General features: G+C 38.7%; 1 pseudogene; it reads left to right on the plus strand.

Moving 5' to 3' along the window:
- The first annotated feature begins 17,101 nt into the window (after positions 1–17,101).
- LOC118537697 (small ribosomal subunit protein uS14 pseudogene) lies at positions 17,102–17,272 on the plus strand (annotated as a pseudogene).
- Positions 17,273–24,135: the final 6,863 nt, after the last annotated feature.

The following is a 24,135-nucleotide window of genomic DNA, read 5'->3' on the forward strand; positions in this document are numbered from 1 at the left end:
CTTAAAATAAAAAAGACTTTCACAAAGCACAGCCAAATTGTTAACAATTCCGGAATTGTGACAATTGCTAATGATAAAGGGAGAGTTTAGAAAGAAAGAGCCATAATTTGGTTAGAGAATTTAAATCTAATCAATGAAGACAAATACATAATTCTCAGACAGCACGAATAGGTTTTTAAAAACAAAATTTTGGGGTGCCTGGCTGGCTCAGTCAGTTAAGCGTCCAACTCTTGATTTTGGCTCAGGTCATGATCTCAGTGTCATGAGATCGAACCCCACGGGCTCTGCATTCAGCAGGGAGTCTGCTGGAGTTTCTCTCTCTCCCTGTCCCTCTGCTCCTCCCCTGCCTCTCAAAAATAAACAAATAAATCTTAAAACACACACACACACACACACACACACACACACACACACACACACACTTTCCTTAACTTCATTTAACTGGCTGGGGTTCTTATTCCCATTAAGAAACCAATCTAAAGGGGCACCTGGGTGGCTCAGTCGTTAAGCGTCTGCCTTCGGCTCAGGTCATGATCCCAGGGTCCTGGGATCAAACCCCACATTGGGCTCCCTGCTCGGCGGGAAGCCTGCTTCTCCCTCTCCCACTCCTCCTGCTTGTGTTCCCTCTCTTGCTGTGTCTCTCTCTGTCAAATAAATAAATAAATATCTTTAAAAAAAAAGATTTATTTTAGAGAAAGAAAGAGCACAAGTGGGAGGGGCAGAGGGAGAGGGAGAGAGAATCTCAAGCAGACTCCATGCTGAGCATGGAGTCCAATGCAGGGCTTGATCCCAGGAACCCTGAGATCACCACCTGAGCTGAAACCAAGGCACTTAACCAATGGCACCACCCAGGCGCCCCTGTATTATTTTTATCCTTTTAAATGTACTGAGATTTGTTTTATGGCCCAGCATATGGTCTATACAGGAGAAGTTTCTATGTGAACTTGAGAAGAATTATATTCTGCTGTTTTGGGATGGAGTATTCATAGATGACTCTTAGATCTAGTTGGCTTATAAAACAAGTTCTCTATTTCCTTGTTGATCTTCTGCCTTATTGCTCTTTCCATTATTGAAAGTGAGGTTTTGAAGTGTCTAATCATTATTGTTGAATGAACTATTTCTTCTTTCACTTCTGTCAGTTTTGCTTCATGTTTTTTTGAGTTCTCTTAGGTGCATATGTTTATAATTATTATATTTTTCCTGATGGATTGATACTTTTATCATTATAAATGTTCTTATCTCACTTTTTATAACATTTTTTTGTTTTAAAGTCTATTTTGTCTGGTATTAGTATAGCCACTCCAGCTTCTTATTCATATCTTTGAATCTAAAAGTTGGATAGCATTAGATCCAATTTGAGAGTTATTGATACATTTAAAATTTAAGTTATTGATACAGTTAAATATACACCTGCCATTTTGCTTTTTGTTTTCTATATGTCTCATGTCTTTTTGTTCCTCTACTGTTCCTGTATTGTTTTATTTTGCATTAAGTGGATATTTTCTAGTGTAATATTTAAATTCCTTTAATTATTTCTTTAATATATTTTTGAGTTTTCTTTTTTTTTTAAGATTTTATTTATTTATTTGACAGAGAGAGACACAGCGAGAGAGGGAACACAAGCAGGGGGAGTGGGAGAGGGAGAAGCAGTCTTCCCGCTGAGCAGGGAGCCCGATGCGGGGCTCGATCCCAGGACCCTGGGACCATGACCTGAGCCGAAGGCAGACACTTAATGACTGAGCCACCCAGGCGCCCCTTGAGTTATTTTCTTAATGATAGCCCTGGGACTTACTATATACATCTTAACTTACCAAAATTGACTTCAGACTTTTATCAACTCAGTCTCAGTGAAATATAGAAACATTATTCCTGAATATATTTCTATCTTCTCTTCCTCCTTTTTGTACTATTATTGTTATACATATTTTGTCTATGCATGATACAAACTCAAAATTCATTATTATAACTATTTCTTTATATAATTTTATGTCTAGTAAGGAAGCTAAAAGGAAAAAAGCAAATATATATTTATGGAGCATGTTATATTAACCTTCTTATTAACCATTCCCAATCTCTTTATTTATTCCCATGGATCAGAATTACCATGTGGTGTACTTTCCTTACTCAGAAAAGCTTTGCTCCCAACATCTTTGTGCTGTTATTGCCAAATATAATACATTTCTACATATCACAGGATGAACAATACAATTATAGACACATTGTTTTATATAATTGCTTTAAAATAATTTGAGAAGGGGAAAATATGCATTTATTGTTTTCTTATATTACATAATTGGACAATTACCTTCACCAGTATTATTTTTTTATGTGGATTTCAATTACTGGCTGAAGTGACTTGCTTTCAGACTAAAGAATTTCTTTTAATATTTCTTGCAAGGCAGGTCTGCTAACAATGAATTTGCTGTTTTTGTTTATCTGGGAATGTTTTTATTTTGCCTTCATTTTTGAGATATAGTTTTTCTGGATATAAAATTCTTGGTTGACACTTACAACACTTTGAATATGCCATTCCAATAACTTCTGGCCTCCATTGTTTCAGATAAGAAGCCAGCTATTATTCTAATTTGTCTTTCTTTGTTCATGACTAGTTTTTCTTTTGCTTTCAAATTTTTCTCTTTGTCTTTGTTCTTCAGCATTTTTACTATGATGTATCTATACATGGATCTCTTTGAGTTTATCCTCCTTGGAGTTTATTGAGCTTCCTGGATGTATAGATTAATTTACAGATTATTTTTCATCAAATTTGGGATGTTTTCAGCCATTATTTCTTTGAATATATTTCCTGGTTCTTTCTCTCCTCTTTTTTGGCTACTCTCATTACACATATGTCAGTGTGCTTACTGGTATCACATTTTTCTGTGGCTTTGTTAATTTTTCTTCACCATTTCTTTTCTCTATTCTTTGGATTATATAATCTCAATTGATCTACCTTCAAATTTTTTGGTTCTTTCTTATGCCTGTTGAAATAAAGTCACTTCCTTTGGAAAGAGCTTTGAACTCTCTGCTCTAATAGGCAATATCTCTGAGCCACTCCTCTGGAGCTGAGGGTAGAAGAGACCTTTAAGTGCTTTACAAACAGGATGCTAGATAGGGATGGTAGCCTCTGGCATTCTTGTTTTGCCTCTCCTCGTGTTGAACCTCTGTCCTCCAAGTGAGTTGTGGCAAGGTAGTTGGGGCCCCAGTATTCTGTTTGCAGTGCCTGGGGGAGAGCCTCCATCATATGAGTAAAAGCTGAATAGAGGAAAGGAGTCTTCAATTTCTTGGCCATACTCATAGGGAATATAGCCTCTGCAAGTCAGAGATGGAGGAGATAAGAGATGCTAGTGGCACCTCCTGGTGAGATACCTTATCCCTTGACTGGAAACTCAAGAGAAAGAAAGCCCTGCCTTCTTGGTCAAATCTGTCTGAAGTGGAACTTCCCTAAAGCTGAGCTGGAGAAGGGGAGTGAAGGAACAGGTTGTGGCTCAAGCATTACAGACCTTTGCTGTTAGTACTGAAATTTAGTAGATCTCCTTGAATAAATATTTCTTCATTCGCTGTATAACTTTAGGACAATTTTCAGAGACTTCAAGTGGGTGTTTTTTTTAATAATTTTCTTCAGTTATGGTTATTTTGCTGGGGAACAGATTCGTGTAGTACTTCAAGCTGCTATTCTGGAAGTAGAATCCCTTGAATTTTAGTTTTCACAAGTAATCTTAGAATATTTAAAGTAACAAGTTATTTGGGGAAAGCAGTTCTTATTTTTAAATGAATAACTCTATTACATATTCATTTCTTCTGCAATTTCTTTTAATATTTCTTGCAAGGCAGGTCTGCTAACAATGTATTTGCTCCTATTGGTGAGATTAACAAGCATTATCATGAAAACAGTATGTTCCCTTTAAAGCCATAGTTCAGGGGTTCCTGGGTGGCTCAGTCCGTTAAGCGTCTATCTTCCACTCGGGTCATGATCCTGGGGTCCTGGGATCGAGTCCCGCATTGGGCTCCCTGCTCAGCAGGGAGCCTGCTTCTCGCTCTCACACTCCCCCTGCTTGTGCTCTGTCTGTCTCTCTCTCTGTGTCAAATAAAAAAAAAATTTAAAAAAAATCCATAGCTCTCTGCATTTACATTTATAAATCGCATAGGCAAACACATATTTCTCCTTTATTAGGTAGACTTCATCAGATATGTAAACATTAGGGTAGGGTTGCAGCAGCTTGGGCAGTGGGAGAAGTGGAGGAGTGGCAGTGGCCAGGCAGTCCAGCTTTGCCAAGGCTCTGGGTGGCCACAGACACGCACCACACACCTGCCTCACCACCAAGGTACCCAAGAGGAAGGTCAGCTAGAGGAAGGTCAGCATTTACCAGCTATTTTGTAAATGCAAATTTTTTAGTAGCCCTAGAAAATTTTAAAGAGGGAATCCCACCTTATCCCATTTTTTAAGTGTAATGCTTTAAAAATTTTTTTTATTAATTTTGTTTTTTATTAACAAAAAAATTTTTTTGTTAATTTTGAAAAATTAACAAAGCCACAGAAAAATGTGATACCAGTAAGCACTAGTACTGAAAATTTATTTCAGTACTAACAGCAAAATAAAACAAAACAGCATAATAAAAAAAGCTCTTCTTTCAGGTTAGTACATATAGTACATCATTAGTTGTACTGATGTAATGATGTACATATAGTACATCATTAGTTTTTGATGTAGTGTTCAACAATTAATGCTTTTTTTTAAGAGGTGAAATCATTTGCTGGTTGTTCATTTTTTGGTACAACCAGAAAATCGTGGGATATTGAATGTGGAAGGCTTCAGTTGTCCTCTGTGTCAGCTTAACATTCCATGGATGGGGTAGTTTTTTATATCCTGTAATACCAAGCATACTGAATGGCAATTTGGAGTCAGTTGTGCATTTAATAGTCTTGAATATTTTAAATTATATTCCCATGTTGTTTTTGGTAGAATTGTTTCCTAAAGAAAACCACTCCTTGATCTTGGTTCCTACTGTCAGAATTTTGTACACTCTATAACACCTTGGTCATGGTAGTCCGGTTTTCCTAGTAACTTTTTTAATGTGCTATGCAAGACTGAAAATCTGAGTATGTGGTGTATATGATATTAAACTGTGAATTAATGGGACCTAACAACGTAACAGTATATCAACATTTGAAGATATAGGTACTTGATACACGGTTAAGGAATATTTGCCTCCAAATTTTAAGCTGGAAGATCACTGGACTAACTTTTAGAAAAGAATCACAACTCCATGATTTTTTTTCAAATTTTATTTTATTATGTTATGTTAATCACCATACATTACATCATTAATTTTTGATGTAGTGTTCCATGATTCTCCATGATTTTTTTAGATTTTTAGTATGTACATTAAGAATTGTGTACAAATTGGGGTGCCTGGGTGGCTCAGTTGGTTAAGTATCCAACTTGAGCTCAGCTCAGGTCTTGATATCAGGATCATGAGTTCAAGCCCCATGTGGAGCCTACTTAAAAAAAAAAAAAAAAAGAATTGTGTACAAATTGAAATGTCTCTACTGATCCTCAGAACAGCCAATAAAAACTCAATTATGAAAGAAAAAAATAAACATAAAGGTAGCGATGATTCTAAAACACAATGAAACTCTAAGTTAAGGCTTTATATTTGTTTTAAAACCCATATTAATAGGTAATTATGTCCAAATCAAATTTCCATCTAGTAGGTTGAGTTCATCTCCCCAAGATATATGTTAATTATACAATTCCTTTTTATTGGATTGCATGAGATATGAATTAGTATCAACCACAATCATTTCACTTTAATGAATTATTGTTCCTTTCTTAGGTTTTGGTCTCTGTTCAGATGATTTAGCCTTTAGTAGCATAAGCATGTGCAAAAGAAGAGACAGAGCATTTGCAAAACACAGCAAACCTACATATAAGCCGTACTAATTCTTATCTTTTTGAAAGTTGGCCAACAATTAATAATTCAGGACATCCTAAGTACAGAAAACACCAAAAACATACTTGACCACACTCCCCACCCCCCTTTTAAAACATAGAACATGTTAAGGTAGGGACGGCAGGATCTGATGATAGATAGACTATGGGCTGTGAGAAGACACAAGGATGACTTGACGATTTGGGGCTGAAGCAACTGGAGGGATGGAGTTGCCATTAAATGAAGCAGGCCGTTCTGCAAGGAGAGGAAGTTTTGGGGCATGGGGGTTTATCAGGGATATTTTAGTAAATCAAATGTTTAGGCTAGTGTGTGAATCACAACTTCACACTTTCACCTAATTTGAATCTTCTTTCAGCTCTGGCTTGCCTTAGGCTGGAAAGGCAACAGTCGGGGAGAGGGCTTGGTCAGCTTCTGTATCTCTTCTCCAGCTGTGGTTCTCCTCCTCTTGCCTGGCCCTCACCCAGCTCTTCTTTCAGGTTAGGAAGGGACAGAAAGATCTCACTGACAGGCACCTCACAAACGTGACCCCTGGGGAAGGCAGATTCCCTGCCTCTCATGGGGCCCTTCCTTGAGGTCATCAGAGATTCTTGTGCTGGGCTCTTTGATGACAGCTCCCTGGCCCCTGGCAATGCCCCTCCTCTGACTGCTTTCTGGACTTTTCCCATTTGTCTTTCAGGCCACTTCATTGTTCGAAACTGATGACCTCTCCAGGACAGGATACAAGAAGGACCTAAGACCTGCGTTTGGTCCAGAAGAACCACTTAGGCCTTCCCTGACCTCAGAGGGAGTGTACTCCCCATTTCATGCAGCTGTCTCCACTCTGCTACCATTTGCTGCTTTAGCCTGGAGAATGTTTTCAGAACTAGGTTTGGCACTTGCCTCTGTGCCACAGAAACTCCACGAGAAACAAGTCAAACTCTCCAACGGGTTTTCTTGAAGTCCCCTCTAATAGTTGGCTAACATGAGAGGATGCACACACTAGAATACAAAACCAAACCAAACAAAAACCTAACAATACCAAGTGTTAGCAAAAAAATGTGAAACAACTGGAATTATCGTATACTGGTGGTAGGAATGCTTCTTTGGAAAACCTTTGATAGCATCTACTTGAAGTGACCTGGCAATTCTAAATCTAGTTAGATATCTACTATATATATACATACATACGATCAACAGAAGACATATAGAGTAATGGTCATAAACTGGAAACGACCCAAATGCCCATCAGCAAGAGAATGAATAAATAATGGTGGTATATTTCCTAAATAGATTTTTAAAAAAAAAGGAATGATCTACTGCTATATGCAATATGGGTAAATTCACAGATATATATTAAGTCAAAGAAGCAAAGTACAAAAGAGTACGTAGTACATACTGTTTGATTCCATTTATATGATATTGAAGAACAGACAAAACTGATCTATATTGTCAGAAGTCAGGATGGTACAGTAAGTAGTGACTAGGGGTGGGCAAGAGAGAAATTTCTGGGTTACCTGAATATCCTATATTTAATATGAGTGATGGTTACATTTGTAATGTGATGGGTGTATACATTTCCAAAACTTTCTAGCCATACGGTTACAATTTGTGCATTTTACAACATGTATGTTATACTTCACTAAGAAAGAAAGTAAAAATAAAATTTATGGAGAAATTCATGTTCTCTCAACTATTCATGCATTGCATTTTCATTATTTGATAACATGAGCCTGGAATTATCTAGAAGGGGTGTTTTAGCTGTGAGGATATTCTGAACCCTGGAAGAGACATTTCGAAAAGTGAAAATGTTATGTCTAAGTAAGAACAGCACTCTTCCTTTGCTGCCTGTGGCTGCCGTTTTCCCTAAGCTTCTGCGGGTTCCACTCAGCCAGCAGTTTGGCTTCCGGGGCTTCTTACCAGCAGGGGTCAGCCCTGTGCAAAACCCACACACGAGCCCTCTGTGAGTTAGAACTTTCTTCCTAGTTCAGTCAACTCATCTTGGCCTTTTAGTTCTCTTACTTCACATCTCTAGCTACACTTTACTCTGTCACCACCACTCGCTGCCATGATCATAACATGGACCAGAAACTTCACCACTGTCTTCTTTGCTCATTCAGACACGCTGTTCTCCTTCCACTTTCTCAAGTAACCACCAGCAACACTCCTTGCATGCCATCAAACCCTTCAGTCCAGCAGCCTGCCATTCGCTCTCCATCCTGCAGTCCCCTTCTCTCTTCACTGACCCTTTATCCAGCCCTGACATCATGGCTCATCAGTGCGATTACTGTGGCAAACACCTTCAACTCTTTGACCATGCCAGACCCCAGCTCTTAACCCATTAATGATTTCTCATTGCACTTACGCTGAAATACAAAACCGCTACAGTGCCCACAAGGCTTTGCCTGCCTTGCCCTGTGCTGGTCGGTACCTCTTCTACTGGGACTCAGACACCACATGTCTCACCCCACGCTTTCAGTTCTTCCCTGCAGCCCTGTAAAAGTCATTTCTCCCAATCTCTCCATTCTCTTAGTCTCTTTCCTCATGGTGAGGTGTTTATTTCCTCCAAGACACAATTTAAAATTATACCCATGGGGCACCTGGGTGGATCCATCATTAAGCGTCTGCCTTCAGCTCAGGTCATGATCCCAGGGTCCTGGGATCGAGTCCCACATTGGGCTCCCTGCTTGGCGGGAAGCCTGCTTCTCCTTCTCCCACTCCCCCTGCTTGTGCTCTCTCTCTCTCTCGCTGTCTCTCTGTCTCTCTGTCTCTCTCTCTGTCAAATAAATAAATAAAATCTTAAAAAAAAAAATTATACCCATATCTGTGTACTTGTGTGCTTAATGTTTGTCCTTGGCTTGAGATTACGCACTCAGAAAAGGCAGTGGCCATATTTGGTTTGCTCATCTTTTACACAAGTAGTGCCAAGCGCTTGTTGGGTGCATGGTAGATGCTCAATAAATATTTATTGAATGACAATATCAATCTAGACCTTGACCCCACAAAGACAGGGGACAGATGTGGACCCTCTATTGCTTTAAAAAACAGCACTTTGTATAATATTTGTCCCTTCAGAGCACTTTCACATCCATTATCATCATAATTGCATAATTAGCTAGATAAGCATTGGAATACCCATTTGACAGATGAAAAAAATGAGGCACAAAGAGAGCTGACTCAAATGTCAGAGTAAGGACTAAAGCCAAAATTTCTAACTTACCCATCTGTGCATCTTAAGTAGTATATGTAAATGTTCTGTCTCTTGATCAAACTTGCAGTGGGGAGGATAGCTTAATAGTTAAGTACTCAAGCTCTAGGGACTGCTAGGGTCCCTAACCAGATCCAACACTCAATTTACTGTGTGACTTTGGGCAAGTTACTTAACTTCCCTGAGCTCCAGTTTGTCTATCTCTAAAGTGGAAATAACAATATCTATCTGAGGAGGTTACAGTAAGACTTTGAAGATATATATAAATATACACACATGATACACATACATACAGGGCTGAATATGGTCCATGAGAAGCACTCAGTCAAAGTTAGTCTTTATTTGTGGAAATCTTTTGAGAATAATGATTATATTTCTTCCTCTCCAGAAACCTAACCACACAGGGCTTTTCACGGTGATGTTTAACACAAATACTCGACACAACCTTCTGGCAACATTGGGATTTTTGTTTTCTTGAATTTATTCTTATCTGTGAATACTGTTGCCTTTGAGGAATGAAAAAAAAAGTGTAATATGTACCCTCAGTGTGACCACTCCCATGTGTATAAGCTTTAAGACCTGATAATTAGGAGCAGACTTCTAGACGCCTGTTTTCTCTTAGTTCACTCATTTTAGAGTCCATTTTCCTGTCCCTCTTTGGAAGAGTGTAACTGATATAACTTGCATCCTCCAACTCCCTTTATTCTGGGACAGCTATATATACTATAGCCATGGCAGTTCCTGTGAATTGACCTAATAAGGCAATGAGTTGATAGGGTAATCTCTACCCCCATAGGATAGGATAGAAAATTATAGAGTAGCATGCAAAGGAGGAAGGTTAGTTCTCTTTATGATGGAATTCTAAAGAAGTTTATTAGAATGGAAAAATCACATGCCCTTTGAAAAATTGCCTTATGCAGGATAAAGTGATAGTTTAAAATAAGCCTACAAAAGAGAAGTAAAGGTCATGACATTTTATCTAATTTGGTTGGTCCTTTTAAAAATATGTCATGCTGTAATTTTTTTGTCTCCTGCAGTTATGAATATAAACATATAGGAATAATGGCCCCTCGTGAAACTTGTGAAACATACGAGTGCAAATTTAAATGGAGGTTTCCTTGGAAAGCTAGCACAAATGACTAATGGGTTGCAGTCTGTTAGAACAGACAAAAATGCTTTGTTTAACTATGTATGGTGATGCCTCTTCCCTCTTTGTGATCATTTATTAACATTTTTACGTAGCTACCTGAGGTATGAATCTGCGAGTAAGAACTTGTTAAAAACACAGTAAAAGCATTTTTACCTATTCTGTTTCTTCTACAGAATTCAGTAAACCATTAAAAGCATAGAACAGAATAGTATCCATCTTAATGTTCGTGATCCTTTCAGTTTTCATTGAAATACTACAAATTAATCAGCTATAATAGGTTCTCTTTTACCTACAGTGCCTTTTTTAGAAATGATGAATCGGTTCTCTAGCATTCTCTAAAGATGGCCAATGAGATTTTTTAATGAATAATTTGAACTTACTATTTATCCATATTTAACGTGTTTTAATTCATTACAGCTATTATTCTTAACCGCTGCTCAAATTGTTCCATGTTGGGTCAGTAGAAATGTCTTCAAGTTTGCTTCTGAGTCATTTTGACATGATCTTACTAATTTTTCATAACTTCTTTGCTTTCTGGTAGGATAAAATGGTCCAAGTCTCAACGTGTATATATTCTATTTCAGACCTGGAGTTAGCCATTTCTTTAAGAAGTGTGGTTCCTTTTAGTAGGAAACTGTATTTAGAAATTACAATCTGATTGCTCAAGGTGTTTGTTACTGAATTAGTCATTATTTGTAGGCTTTTCCAGAAAGCTACTTTTAACAAAAATTCTAATTGATTCATTTGATGTATGTTATATCTCATTCTATCAGCTCACTTTATATATTTTTAAAATTTTATTTATTTATTTTTTATTTGAGAGAGAGAGCACAGGCAGGTGGAGTGGGAGAGGGAGAAGCAGGCTTCTTGCTGAACAGGGAGCCCAATGCCGGGCTTCATCCCAAGACCCTGGGATCATGACCTAAGCCAAAAGCAGACACTTAACTGACTGAGCCACCCAGGCACCCTATCAATTCACTTTAAAATGTCTTGCTTTCCCCAAGTTCTTTGTGACTCTTCTTATGGTCTTAAACACTCATTTTTCCACCTGTTTTTTCAGAAAGTAACCTTTTCCTCCTCTGAATAAAAAAGATTTTATTTTATTTATTCGACAGACAAGGGGAGAGAGTACAAGCAGGGGAAGTGGCAGGAAGAGGGAAAAGCAGGCTCCCCACTTTGCAGAGAGCCCCGACGTGGGGCTTGATCCCAGGACCCTGGGATCATGACCTGAGCCGAAGGCAGACGCTTAACTCACTGACCCACCCAGGTGCCCCTAAAATGTTTTGATTGTTGGAAATCAATAGACTTTGAGCATACATGATTAAGGAGTTTGTATGGTATAATTCTAAGGGAGCAGGCACTGGTGGTATCAGAGTACCTGGATTTAAATCCATAATGTGGGAAATTAATTTGATGCAATGGTTGTTTCCAAGCATCCTATCAGGCAAGCTATCTTAGACTTGGTCATGGTGCAGAAAAGCTCACAGATCAAAAAGAAATTACAGTGTGTTTAATCACCTTGAAACACAGAGCTAGAAGTAAGTGGGTAAGGATAGATTGAGACATTTATGAATGGGTCCAAGCCACATGGAGGACCACACTACCTGAATCCCATGTTCTACAATGTCCAGATGGATGTTCTCTCTCTCTCTCTCTCTCTCTCTGCCACATCAGTCTTCCCTGCTGATGGTATGATTACAAAGACCAAAGTCAAGATTGAACGAGGTACTTAGCAAAAAGGTGACTGAAGCAGACATACTCTCACTTTTTTGGGGAGCAGCTTGGTCAAGTACTTCTGGCCAAAAGCTATAGCTTGCCAATTAGCCTGCTTAGCAGCTATGGATTTTATCTGCATCTCTTGGATTGAGCCCATGTGGAGCCAGAGTGGGACCATAAGGGGTGTCACTAATGGGTACCTGATTTTGAAGATAATATTAAGATATGAAAAAGATATTGTGGTTATATTTAGAAAAAAATTTTTTTAAAGATTAGTTTATTTTAGAGAGAGAAAGAGTGCGGGGAGGGGCAGAAGGAGAGGGAGACAATCTCAAGCATGGAGCCAACTCAGGGCTCAATCTCATGACCCTGAAATCATGACCTGAGCTGAAATCAAGAGTCAGGTGCCCAACCTACTGAGCCACCTAGGCACCCCTGTTTAGAAAAAAACTTTAAAGAGATGTGAGTTTGAAACAAAGCAGGAGATCTTGACAGTATTATTTTAGCTCATTGGGTTGGCAGAGCAGTTGCCTTATATTTCTGTTTCTTGGCTCTAAATCCACACAAATAATTCAGAAGGTGGTGTGTAGGGGGTGCTCTTCAGAACTAGGCTCCTTGGGATTTTCCTAGTACTCCATGGGCTGAGGGAGGTTGGGGGAAGATAGAGAGTGAGAGGTAAGTGTACAGGGTTGTGGGAGAAACAACACATTCACCACTACAATGATTTGATGGTTTCATGGGAAAATATGCTTTAAAAAGTAGGAGTTGAACCAGCTTAAACTTGATTCCTAATTACATGACAAGTTTATGGTACTGAAGACAAGCTTATTAAAGCTATAACTATGATTATCAATAAGTTCTATCTAATTTACAAAGCATTGTGTTTTTTTTAAAGATTTTATTTATTCATTTGAGACACAGAGATACAGAGAGAGAGAGAGAGAAAGCATGAGCAGGGAGAGAGGCAGAGAGAGAGCGAGAAGCAGGCTCCTCGCTGAGCCAGGAGCCCGATGCAGGGCTTGATCCCAGGACCCTGGGATCATGACCTGAGCCGAAGGCAGGCGCTTAACCATCTGAGCCACCCAGGTACCCCTACAAAGCATTGTTTTTAATAAGCATTGCTTCTTTTGAAAATCCCAATGTAGGTGGGGCACCTGGGCGGCTCAGTCAGTTAAGGTCTGCCTTCAGCTCAGGTCATGATCCCAGGGTCCTGGGATCGAGCCCCACATCGGGCTCCTGGCTCAGCAAGGAGCCTGCTTCTCCCTCTCCCTCTGCTGCTCCCCCTGCTTGTGCTCTCTCTCTCTTTTTCACTCTCTCAAATAAATGAATAAAAATCTTTAAAAAAAAAAAGAAAAAGAAAAGAAAATCCTGACATAGGGGCACCTGGGTAGCTCAGTAGGTTAAACATCTGTCTTTGGCTCAGGTTGTGATCTTAGGGTCCTGGGATCGAGCCCCACATTGGGCTCCCTGTTCAGTGGGGAGTCTGCTTCTCCCTCTCTCCCCTGTTCCTGCTCTCTCTCTCTCAAATAAAATAAATAAAATCTTAAAAAAAAACACATCAAAATATATGAAGCAAATATTAATGGAACTAAAAGGAGAAATCTACAATAATACAATAATAGCAGGGGACTTAAACACACTACTTACATCAGTGAATAGATTAATAAGGAAAGATTAACCTTAAACAACACATTAGGCCAAATGGACTTAATGGACATATATGGAACGTTCCATCCAAAAGCAGCAACTTATTTTCCTCAAGTAAAAATGGAATATTAGCCAGGATCGATCATATGTCTAGTGACAAAATAAGTCTCAATAAATTCAAGAAGACTGAAATTATATCAAGCATTTTCTCCAAACACAATATTATGAAACTGGAAATCAATTACAAGAAGAAAACTGGAAAAACTGCAAAAATGTAGAGCTTAAACAACATGCTACTGAACAACAAATGAGCCATTGAAGAAATCAAAGAACAAATAAAAAATTGAGAGAGACAAATAAAAACAGAAAAATGATCTACCAAAATCTATGGAACACAGCTAAAGTGGTTCTTAGAGGGAAGTTCATAGCAACACAGGCCTACCACAAGAAAAAAGGAAAATCTCAAACAATCTAACTTTACACCTAAAGGAACTAGAAAAAGAAAAACAAAGCCCAAAATTAGTAAAGGAAGGAAATAAAGAGCAAAAAAATAAATGAAATGGATACTAAAAAAACATAGATCAATGAAATTAAAACTGGTTCTTTGAAAAGATGGACAAAATTGACAAACCATTAGCTAGACTAAGAAAAAGAGAGGACTCAAAATCAGAAATGACAAACGAAAAGTTACAACTAATACCACAGAAATACGAAGGATTTATCATAATTATATGCCAACAAACTAGACAACCCAGAAGAGATGGTTAAATTCCTAGAAACATACAGTATTCCAAGACTAAATCATGAAGAAACAGAAAATCTGAATAGATCGATTACTAGTAAGGAAATTGACTTAATAAAAACCTCCCAACAACCAAAAGTCTAGGACCAGACAACTTCACTGGTGAATTCTACCAAACGTTTAATGATTTAATACATGTCCTTATCAAACCCTTCCAAAAAAATTGAAGAGAATGAAATGCTTCCAAACTCATTTTATGAGGTCGGCATTACCCTGTTACCAAAACCAGACAAGGACACCACATACAAAAAAAGAAAAGTACAGGCTAATATCCTTAATGAACATCGATGCAAAAATACTCAAAAATATTAGTAAACTGAATCTAACAACACGTCTAGAAAATCATACACCACAATCAAGTGGGATTTATTCCAGGGATGCAAGGGTGGTTCAACATCTGCAAATCAATCAACATGATACACTACATTAACAAAATGAAGTAGTCAAATCATATGATCATCACAATAGTGCAGAAGGAGCACTTTGACAAAATTCAACATCCATTTACAATAAAAACTCTCAAAGTGGGTATAGAGGAAACATACCTAAACATAAAGGCTATGTATGACAAACTCACAGCTGACATCATACTCAATGGTGAAAAGCTGGAAACTTTTCCTCTAAACAAGACAACAAGCCTAGTCTCGCCACTTTTTAAAAAAAAAAAATTTATTGTTATGTTAATCATCATACGTTACATCATTAGTTTTAGATGTAGTGTTCCATGATTCATTGTTTGTGCATAACACCCAGTGCTCCATGCAGAACGTGCCCTCTTTAATACCCATCACCAGGCTAACCCATCCTCCCACCCCCGTCCCCTCTAGAACCCTCAGTTTGTTTTTCAGATCGCCACTTTTATTCAACACAATATTGGAAGTTCTAGCCACAGAAATGAGGCAAGAGAAAGAAATAAAAGTCATCTATATTGGAAAGGAATAAGAAAAAGCTGTTATTATTTGCAGATGACATGACACTTAATATAGAAAACCCTAAAGACTCCACCAAAAACCTGTTAGAACTAATAAATGAATTCAGTAAAGTTGCAGGATAGAAAATTAACTTACAGGTTATACACAAACAATGAATCATGGAACACTACATCAAAAACTAATGATGTAATGTATGGTGATTAACATAACAATAAAAAATTTTAAAAAATTAACTTACAGGGACGCCTGGGTGGCTCAGTCTCAGGTAAAGCGTCTGCCTTTGGCTCAGGTCATGATCCCAGGGTCCTGGGATCAAGTCCCGCATCGGGCTCCCTGCTCAGTGGGGAGCCTGCTTCTCCCTCTGCCTGTGCTCTCTCTCTCTCTCTGACAAATAAATGAATAAAATCTTAAAAAAAAAAAAGAAAATTAACTTAAAGGAATCAGTGGCATTTCTATACACTAATGATAGATTATCAGAAAGAGAAATTAAGAAAATATAATCCCATTTACAACCGCATCAAAAAGAATAAAATACCTCGGAATAAATTTAACCAAGGCGGTAAAAGACCTATACAATTAAAACTATGAGACGCTGATGGAGACTGAAGATGACACAAATAAATGGAAAGATATTCTGTGCTCATGCATTGGAAGAATTAATATTGTTAAAATGCCAATACTATAATTCAATGTGACTCCTATCAAAATTCTAATGGCATTTTTCACAGAACTAGAACAAATAATTCTAAAATTTGTATGAAACCACAAAAGATCCAAGCAGCCAAAGCCGTTTTGTTCTTGAGAAAGAACAAAGCGGGAGGTATCCCGCTGACTTCAAACTATATTACAAAGCTATAAAAACAGACACACAGATCAATGGAACAGAACTGAGAGCCCAGAAATAAACCCGAGAATATATAGACAATTAATTTACAATAAAGGAACCAAGAATACACAATGGAAACAAGATAGTCTTTTCAATAAAAGGTGCTGGGAAAACTGGACAGTCACATGCAATCGAATGAAACTAGACCACTATCTTACACTATACACAAAAATGAACTCAAAAAGGATAAAAGACTTAAATGTAAGACTTGAAAACATAAAGTTCCTAAAAGAAAACATAGATGGTAAGCTCCTTGACATCAGTCTTAGGATATTTCTGTGGATCTGACCCCAAAGGCGAAGGAGAACAAGCAAAAATAAATAAATGGGACTACATTAAACTAAAAAGCTTCTGCACAGTAAAGAGAATCATCATCAAAACAAAAAGGCAACCTCCTGCATGGGATAAGATATTGGCAAATTACATATCTAATAAGGGGTTAATATCCAAAATATATAAAGAACTCATACAACTTAACAGAAAATGAACAACCCAATTAAAAAATGGGCAGAGGATCTAAATGGTCATTTTGGAGGCGATCACTCTGTAATACCAATTTTACCTCAATAAAAGAAAAAAGAAAAAACAATTCACCTTTTCAGAATGTGACCTCAAAAGAAAATCAAACAACAACAACCAACCCCCCAACCCTCATGACATCATAAACGAAAAGAGAATTTTATTGTATATAAATTATTCCTTAATGTAAAAAATAAAAAAAATCCAAGACAGGTGGATTATAATTACCTTTCCCTTTTAAAAAAGGCATTTATATTTTCTGATTGTAAAAGGACAATTGGCACCTTTTGCTTCGTTGCATCTGAGAGAGCAAGATGGGTCACCAGCAGCTCTCCTGGAGCCATCAGAGGAAATTTGGCCAGGGTTCTTGTTCTTGCTGCGTCTGCTCAAACACACACCATCTGATCCGGAAATACCGCCTCAATATGCGTCGCCAGTGTTTCCATCAGTACGCAAAGGATATAGGCTTCATTAAGTTGGATTAAATGAACTTCCTTGAATGGGTCATCCAAGATACCTACCCTAACTGCAGATATCCAAGATACCTACCTTAATGCCAACTCATTGTACATAAAATAAAAATACTCCAATTATGAGTGCTTGAATGTGAAAAAAAAAAAAAAGGACCATAGGCAAATTGTAGACATTTGGGGAAAATGTACAAAGAATGTACATTCCATCACTTGCAGAAAATATTTCCTGCTATCATCTTTGTAGACCCACAAACTGGGACCATGCTGTACACATTTGCTTTCTGAAATACACATTTTGCTTTCTGAAATATATTAAGCACATTTTTCCATGTCATTAAATAACTTTCAAAACCATGAAAAAAATGCCCTCAGATCTGAGATCCAATCTGACTTAAACATTACCCACATGCTATCTTGTCTCTTTGAGTCACTTGTCTCTTTTTTCCTTTCAGGGTTATCAGAAAAATCATAGTACTATCAAAACGGGAAGGTCTTTATTGCTCCTTACAGCAATGTGACCACAATGTGTTCTAGATAGTCTAGTGACACAACATTAAGCTCTGTCGTCAGCCTACAAAAGCTGACTCGTTTGCAAAAATACAATAAGATGAAGCATTGCCGTGGCATATGGCTTTTACCCCAGTTAGATAAATCATTAACTCAGGCACTCTGTGGTACGGGATATTTGACTAACCTTGTAAACCAAGCCAGGGAGCAAAAGTAGAGTCTGTGGCAGCCTTCTCCTCTGAAGGAACAAAGGAAGAAAAATAATTTAGTAAGGAGTTCCAAGCACCACGTGCCCCAGTCCAGCTGTTGGTTTTTTCACTAAACATGTCTTCCATCTGATCTGTAAAGGAAAAAACATCTTTAGGAAAGGATTTTAAATGATGGTAAAGAAAAGCCCAACCCAAATATCCCTTTTCCCTCTTCAATTAACTAGGGAGAAGCTTCTGGGGGGAGTTGAGTGGGCTGTTGATTTACCTACTACACAATGTCAAAAAATGATCTAAGGAAAGTCTAAATGTTTTATCTTTTCTAAAAATGAACTTTCCCTTTTCATGGCCGGCAGCAATTTCTGGGTCAACGTGTGGGTGCTTGGGCAGCTGCAGTGAATAATATGGATCATTTGGTGATGTGAGCTCCTTCAGTCAGAAGGGGGCGAGCAGAAACAGTTCCCGAGGATTTTGATTAAGTCAGGTGTCTGGTATTCACATCCCATTTGAGGCAGCCAGATTCACCTACCCGAAGGGAGCCAAGGTGAAACTGCCTCGAAAACTTAGAGCAGCTCTCCACAGCTCAACAAATTAAGCTCTAACTCTTCAAGGTTGGTCCGGATGAGTGCTTCAGTTAAAGCAAATGGTGTGTTTTGGTTATTGTTGGGGGAGTGCAAATGCAGACCCAGTAGATTGCAAGAGTCCGGGTAGCAAGGGCAGCGACAGTTTTGTTTAGCTTCGCTGTAAAAAGTCTATTGTTCTTGAAGGAGGACCCCATGAGAAGAAAGCAAAGAAAGCCAACATTGGTAAAGAAAATGGCTTCCCCTGGGTTCAAATTTAGGCAATTATTTTCAGCTATCCTCAACACTCATCCCTGAGTCTTGTTATTACCTGGAAGGAAACTAGAATACTTTCAGGACTACCACATTTTTCAACTACCACAAAATACAAGTCATAGGTTAAAAATCCTCATCTGATTTCACCTCACCAAATGGTTAATATTTTTCTACTTCCTGTTAACAAAATATCAAATGCTAGTCTAGCTGCTGACTAATCGTTTTTAGTTGTATATACATTTCTTTTTCATCAGCTATATAGGAAATGTTTGAAGACAAAAGTGGCGCCGATTTAGCTTTCTGACCTGCATAGGAAACTCCCAGCCCAATCTAGGGTATTCGTTCATACCCCATGCAGTGTCTGGAATATGGTGCTTTGCAAACAAATCTAAATATGAAAAATAAAGTAGGGTACCTGGGTGGCTCAGTCCATTAAGTGTCTGCCTTCGGCTCAGGTCATGATCCCAGGGTCCTGGGATCGAGTCCCGCGTTGGGCTCCCTGCTCAGTAGGGAGTCTGCTTTCCTTCTGCCCCTCCCCTGTGCTCGTGATCTCCCTCTCTCTCTCAAATAAATAAATAAAATCTTTTAAAAATAAAGAAAAATAAAGTAATAAAACATTAGAAGAAAATATGAGAGAATATTTGTATAACCTTGGGGGTATGGCAGTCTTCTTAAGCTAGATGAGAAACCCAGAAAAATTAAAGGAAAAAAATAGCCATGTTTGACTACATAAAAATTAATATTTTTTTACAAGACAAGAGAAACCATAACCAGTGAAAAGAAAAGGTGAGGAAAATGTTTACAATAAAAATGATGGAAAATGGTAAATATCTTAATAAACTAAGACTTCAACAAGTTAATAAACAAGAGACAAAACAATAAAAAAATGAGCCCATGTTATGAAAAGGCAATTCATAAAAGAGGAAATAGGACAAGGTGCTCAGTTTCACTGGGATTCAGGAAAATGAAGGAATATAAATATATGCATGAAAAGGTATAAAAATACCCAATCTACGAGGGGTTGACTCAGGGTTCAGGGACCTAAGGGAGGGTAATAAGCCTGGGACTGGAAGTCAAAAGGGCTTTCAACTTTAACTGCAATGCTTTATTTCTTCTATTAAAATATATGAAGATTTAAGGGGAATGTGATAAAATGGTAACTGTTATCAAAATTGAGTTGTATCTTTTGGTTAACATCTATGTGCATTTCTGTTGGGTATATGCCTAGGAGTAGAATTAAAAGGTCATAGATATCTGTAGGTCTAAAAACGTTCTGTTTTACCCAGTCTGGGTATTGGTCATAGGGGTGTGCTCAGTTTATGAAAATTCATTGAGATATATACTTATGATAGGTTCATTTCAATAAAAAGTTAAATAACAACAAAATAAAAAGTATAGGGCAACACCACTTCACAGCCACCAGCATGACTAAATTAAAACAGCAGAAAATACCAAGTGTTGATAAGGATATACAGCCACTGGGTTACTCATGTATTACTAGTGGAAATATAATTCTATACAACCCCTTTGGAAAACTGATATTATCTAAGAACAGTGAAAATATATGTACTTCATGATGTGACAATTCCGCTCATAGGTAGACACATCCAGCAGAAATTTGTCTATATGGTTACCAAAAGCCATGCATAAGACTTATGAGATACCATTTTTTCAATATATTTTAACAACTTTATTTGAAAGATCTTTGGCATATAAAATTTATACATATTTAAGGAGTGCAACTTGGTATTTTGATATATTGTGATACCATCCTTAAACCATCAGATTGCGAGGAAAAGAAATTATGGTACATCCAAGATATGAACTTCATACAAATTTATATATAAAATTATATATACGGAGTTGGTGGGATATCCCTGAGAAGTTAAATGAAGAAAACAAGTTGTATATAAATTGTCCTCATTTTCTTAAGGATAAAAAACAAAGACAAAACCCCTTTTACGTACATGTAAGTATATGAGATCAAGAAGGAAAGACTTCAAGTAAGTTAATCAAACTTTTAATATGGGCGGGTAAGGTTAAATGGGGAATGAGGAGAGAGGTGATTAGCTTTTTCTTTAGTTAGCTCTGTATTGTTTGACTTACTAAAACTAGAATTTTTTCTGAGGTAATTATTTTTGAGGTAATTCATATATGATAAAATTCACCTTTCTAAAATAAATAATTCAGTAATTTTTAGTATGCTCACCAAGTTGCACAAGCTTTGCCACTATCTAAGAACATTTTAACAACTCCCCTCTCTACCCGCCCCCTGAAACAGATACCCATTAGCAGTCACTCCCTATTCCTCCTGCCTCCCAGCCTCTGGCAACCACTAATCTACTTTTGTCTCTATAGATTGCTTACTATGCACATTTCATATAAATAGAATCATGTAATATGTATGTGACTTTTTGTGTCTGGCTTCTTTCCCTTGGCATGTTTCTGAGGTTTAAGCATGTTATAGCATTTATCAATGGTTCATTCCTTTTTATGGCTGAATAATATTCCATTGAATGGATATAGTATGTTTTATTTATCCATTCAACACCTGCTGAATTTAACACCTGAAACCACTTGGATACTCCAGAATAATCTTATTTTAAGGTCATCAGAATAGCAAATTTAATTCCCCTTTACCTTCTAAAGCTAATATAGTCACAGGTTCTGGGGATTAGGATATGGACATCTTTTCTCTGGGGGCGGGCACTATTCTGTCTACCTTATCACAAACTTTGGATCGGGGGAACCCTCTTACACTGTTGGTAGGAATGTAAACTGGTGCAGCCATTCTGGAAAACAGTATGGAGTTTCCTCAAAAAGTTAAAAATAGAGCTTCCCTATAACCCAGCAATTGCACTACTAGGTATTTATCCAAAGGATACAAAAATACTGATTTGAAGGGGCACCTGCACCCCAATGTTCATAGCAGCAATGTCCACAATAGCCAAACTGTGGAAGGAGCCGAGATGTCCTTCAACAGATGAATGGATAAAGAAGATGTGGTATATATATACAATGGAATATTACTCAGCCATCAAAAGAATGAAATCTTGCCATTTGCAATGACGTGGCTGGAACTAGAGGGTATTATACTAAGCAAAATAAGTCAGTCAGAGAAAGACAATTATCATATGATTTCACTCATATGTGGAATTTAAGAAACAGAACAGATGAACATAGGGGAAGGGAAGGAAAAATAAAATAAGATGAAATCAGAGAGGGAGACAAACCATAGAGACTCTTAACTATAGGAAACAAATTGAGGGTTGCTGGAAGGGAGGAAGGTGGGGGGATGAGGTAACTGGGTGAGGGGCATTAAGGAGGGCATTTGTTGTGATGAGCACTGGGTATTATATGTAAGTGATGAATCACTTCTACACCGGAAACCAATACTACACTATGTGTTAACTAACTTGAATTTGAATAAAACTTGGAAGAAAAAAAAAAAAACAAAAAGAACCAAAAAATCCAAAAGCTTTGGATCAGAACGCAAATATTTTTTAATAGTTTACATTGATGTTGGTTAAATGAGTTGTTTTAAGATCATATAGCAAGTAAGTGACAGGGCTAGGCAGAGGACACAGGTGTTTAAATTCCCTGTGTGCTGATCCACTTGCCTCATTTTTCATTCAAGAAGTACATATTGGAGGGTGCCTGGATGGCTCAGTCGGTTAAGCAGCCGACTCTTGATTTTGGCTCAGGTCATGATCTCAGGATCCTGGGATCGAGCCCGGGGCTGGGCTCCACGCTCAGCAGGGAGTCTACTCTCAAGTTTCTCTCCCTCTCCCTCTGCCCTTCCCCCTGCTTGCACTCTCTCTCTCTCTCAAATAAATGAATCTTAAAATAAAGAAGTATACATTGAGCATTTAGATGATGTGACATATAACATTATGCTGTTTTAATAATGGCATTTCAGGATTAACCAGCTTATTGGGCTTTGAGTTCAAGATCTCTAAAATTTCAAACTTTTAAGTAATTTTAAAAGAAAATGTAAAGATGGCTGATTACTCATAAAGAACTGACAGTGCAAAGCTTACTAATCGCGTGAAGTCAAAAGCCATTCAATGACACAGACTGTGAAGCCAAGGCAGGAAATGCGGGTTGGTATATGGGCTGGTAGGAAAGGAGCAAGGGAGGTGGAGAACAATCAATGTTAGATCACCACCCGTCCTTGCAGGCATGCTCACAAAATGAACAGGGGGCTTCCTCAAGAAGCGGATGGTTTGACATCTACTCCAGCATCTAGATGGAAATATATCCCTATTTCCAACAGAGGGAAATATATCTATGCAATAGCAACCAGGGAAGCTCAGTATGTGGCCGAACCAAGGGAAAAACTAACAACTTGTAGAAGAGCGTGTATTTCAGAGTTAGTTCATTCGTGTATGCAGTCATTGACCCAGCAGGGACTCCAGGCCTTGTGCCAGGGCTCAGGAACATGGCTCTGAAGGAGGCATGGGACCCCTACTGCCAGCCACCTCCCAGCCAGGTCCTTCCCTGCTTGAGTGCTGCCCCTCAGGGACAGAGTGGGGCTGAGAAGCCTGGGCCCCCTCCAAACCTGCCCCCTCCCCCTCCACAGCCCCACTCACTGTACCCTCCCCTGCCCTGTCCTCTTCAGTTCTCAGTGTCTCCCCCTCCCCCCACCTTCCTCCCACAGAGCTCGGCTTTTCCCCTCCTCCCACCTCCCCTCCCCCAGCCGCCAAGATAATCCTCAAACTGTAATAAGCCCAAACAGTCCACTTGCCCGGTTGGATTTTTCAAGGAATAGCTATCGGGGTGAGGCAGGTGCGGTATGCAGGCCTGGAAGAAGGCAGGAGAGGAGGTGTGCAGGGCAGGGTGGGAAGGAGGAGCAAGAACCCTCCAGTCCCTGTCTTCTCCAACGGGCAGGGTAGGGAAGTGGTTCGAATCCGGTGTCTGAAGGTCCAGGTGGCCTGGGTTCAAGCGCAGTTTTTCCCCTTGCCGCCAGAACCACCTTAGATACTGTCCCTTAACCTCTCTCTTCCCGTTTCCCCCACCTGTAACGCTGGAAGAATAATGATTTGTAAGATTTTATTTCATAAGGGTGTATTCATCATATGGATAGAGCACGCAGAGCAGCGCCTCAAACATAGTAGATGCTCTGTGTGTTAGCTAAGAGCGCGGTATGGGGAACCCCGTGCCACCACGACACCAAGGCAGGCCTGCCCGGTTCTCTCAGTTCCCCTCCGCACCTCTAGTCCTGGTGGCCTGTGGGTAGCTCTCAGGCAAAACGCAACATACGCTGTGTCCCAAGACTAACCGCAAGTCCTAGGGACAGCAGCCTACATTGATTTTCAGTGGAAAA

The sequence above is a fragment of the Halichoerus grypus genome, chromosome 10 (assembly GCF_964656455.1).
Source record: "Halichoerus grypus chromosome 10, mHalGry1.hap1.1, whole genome shotgun sequence".
In the NCBI taxonomy this organism is placed as follows: domain Eukaryota; kingdom Metazoa; phylum Chordata; class Mammalia; order Carnivora; family Phocidae; genus Halichoerus; species Halichoerus grypus.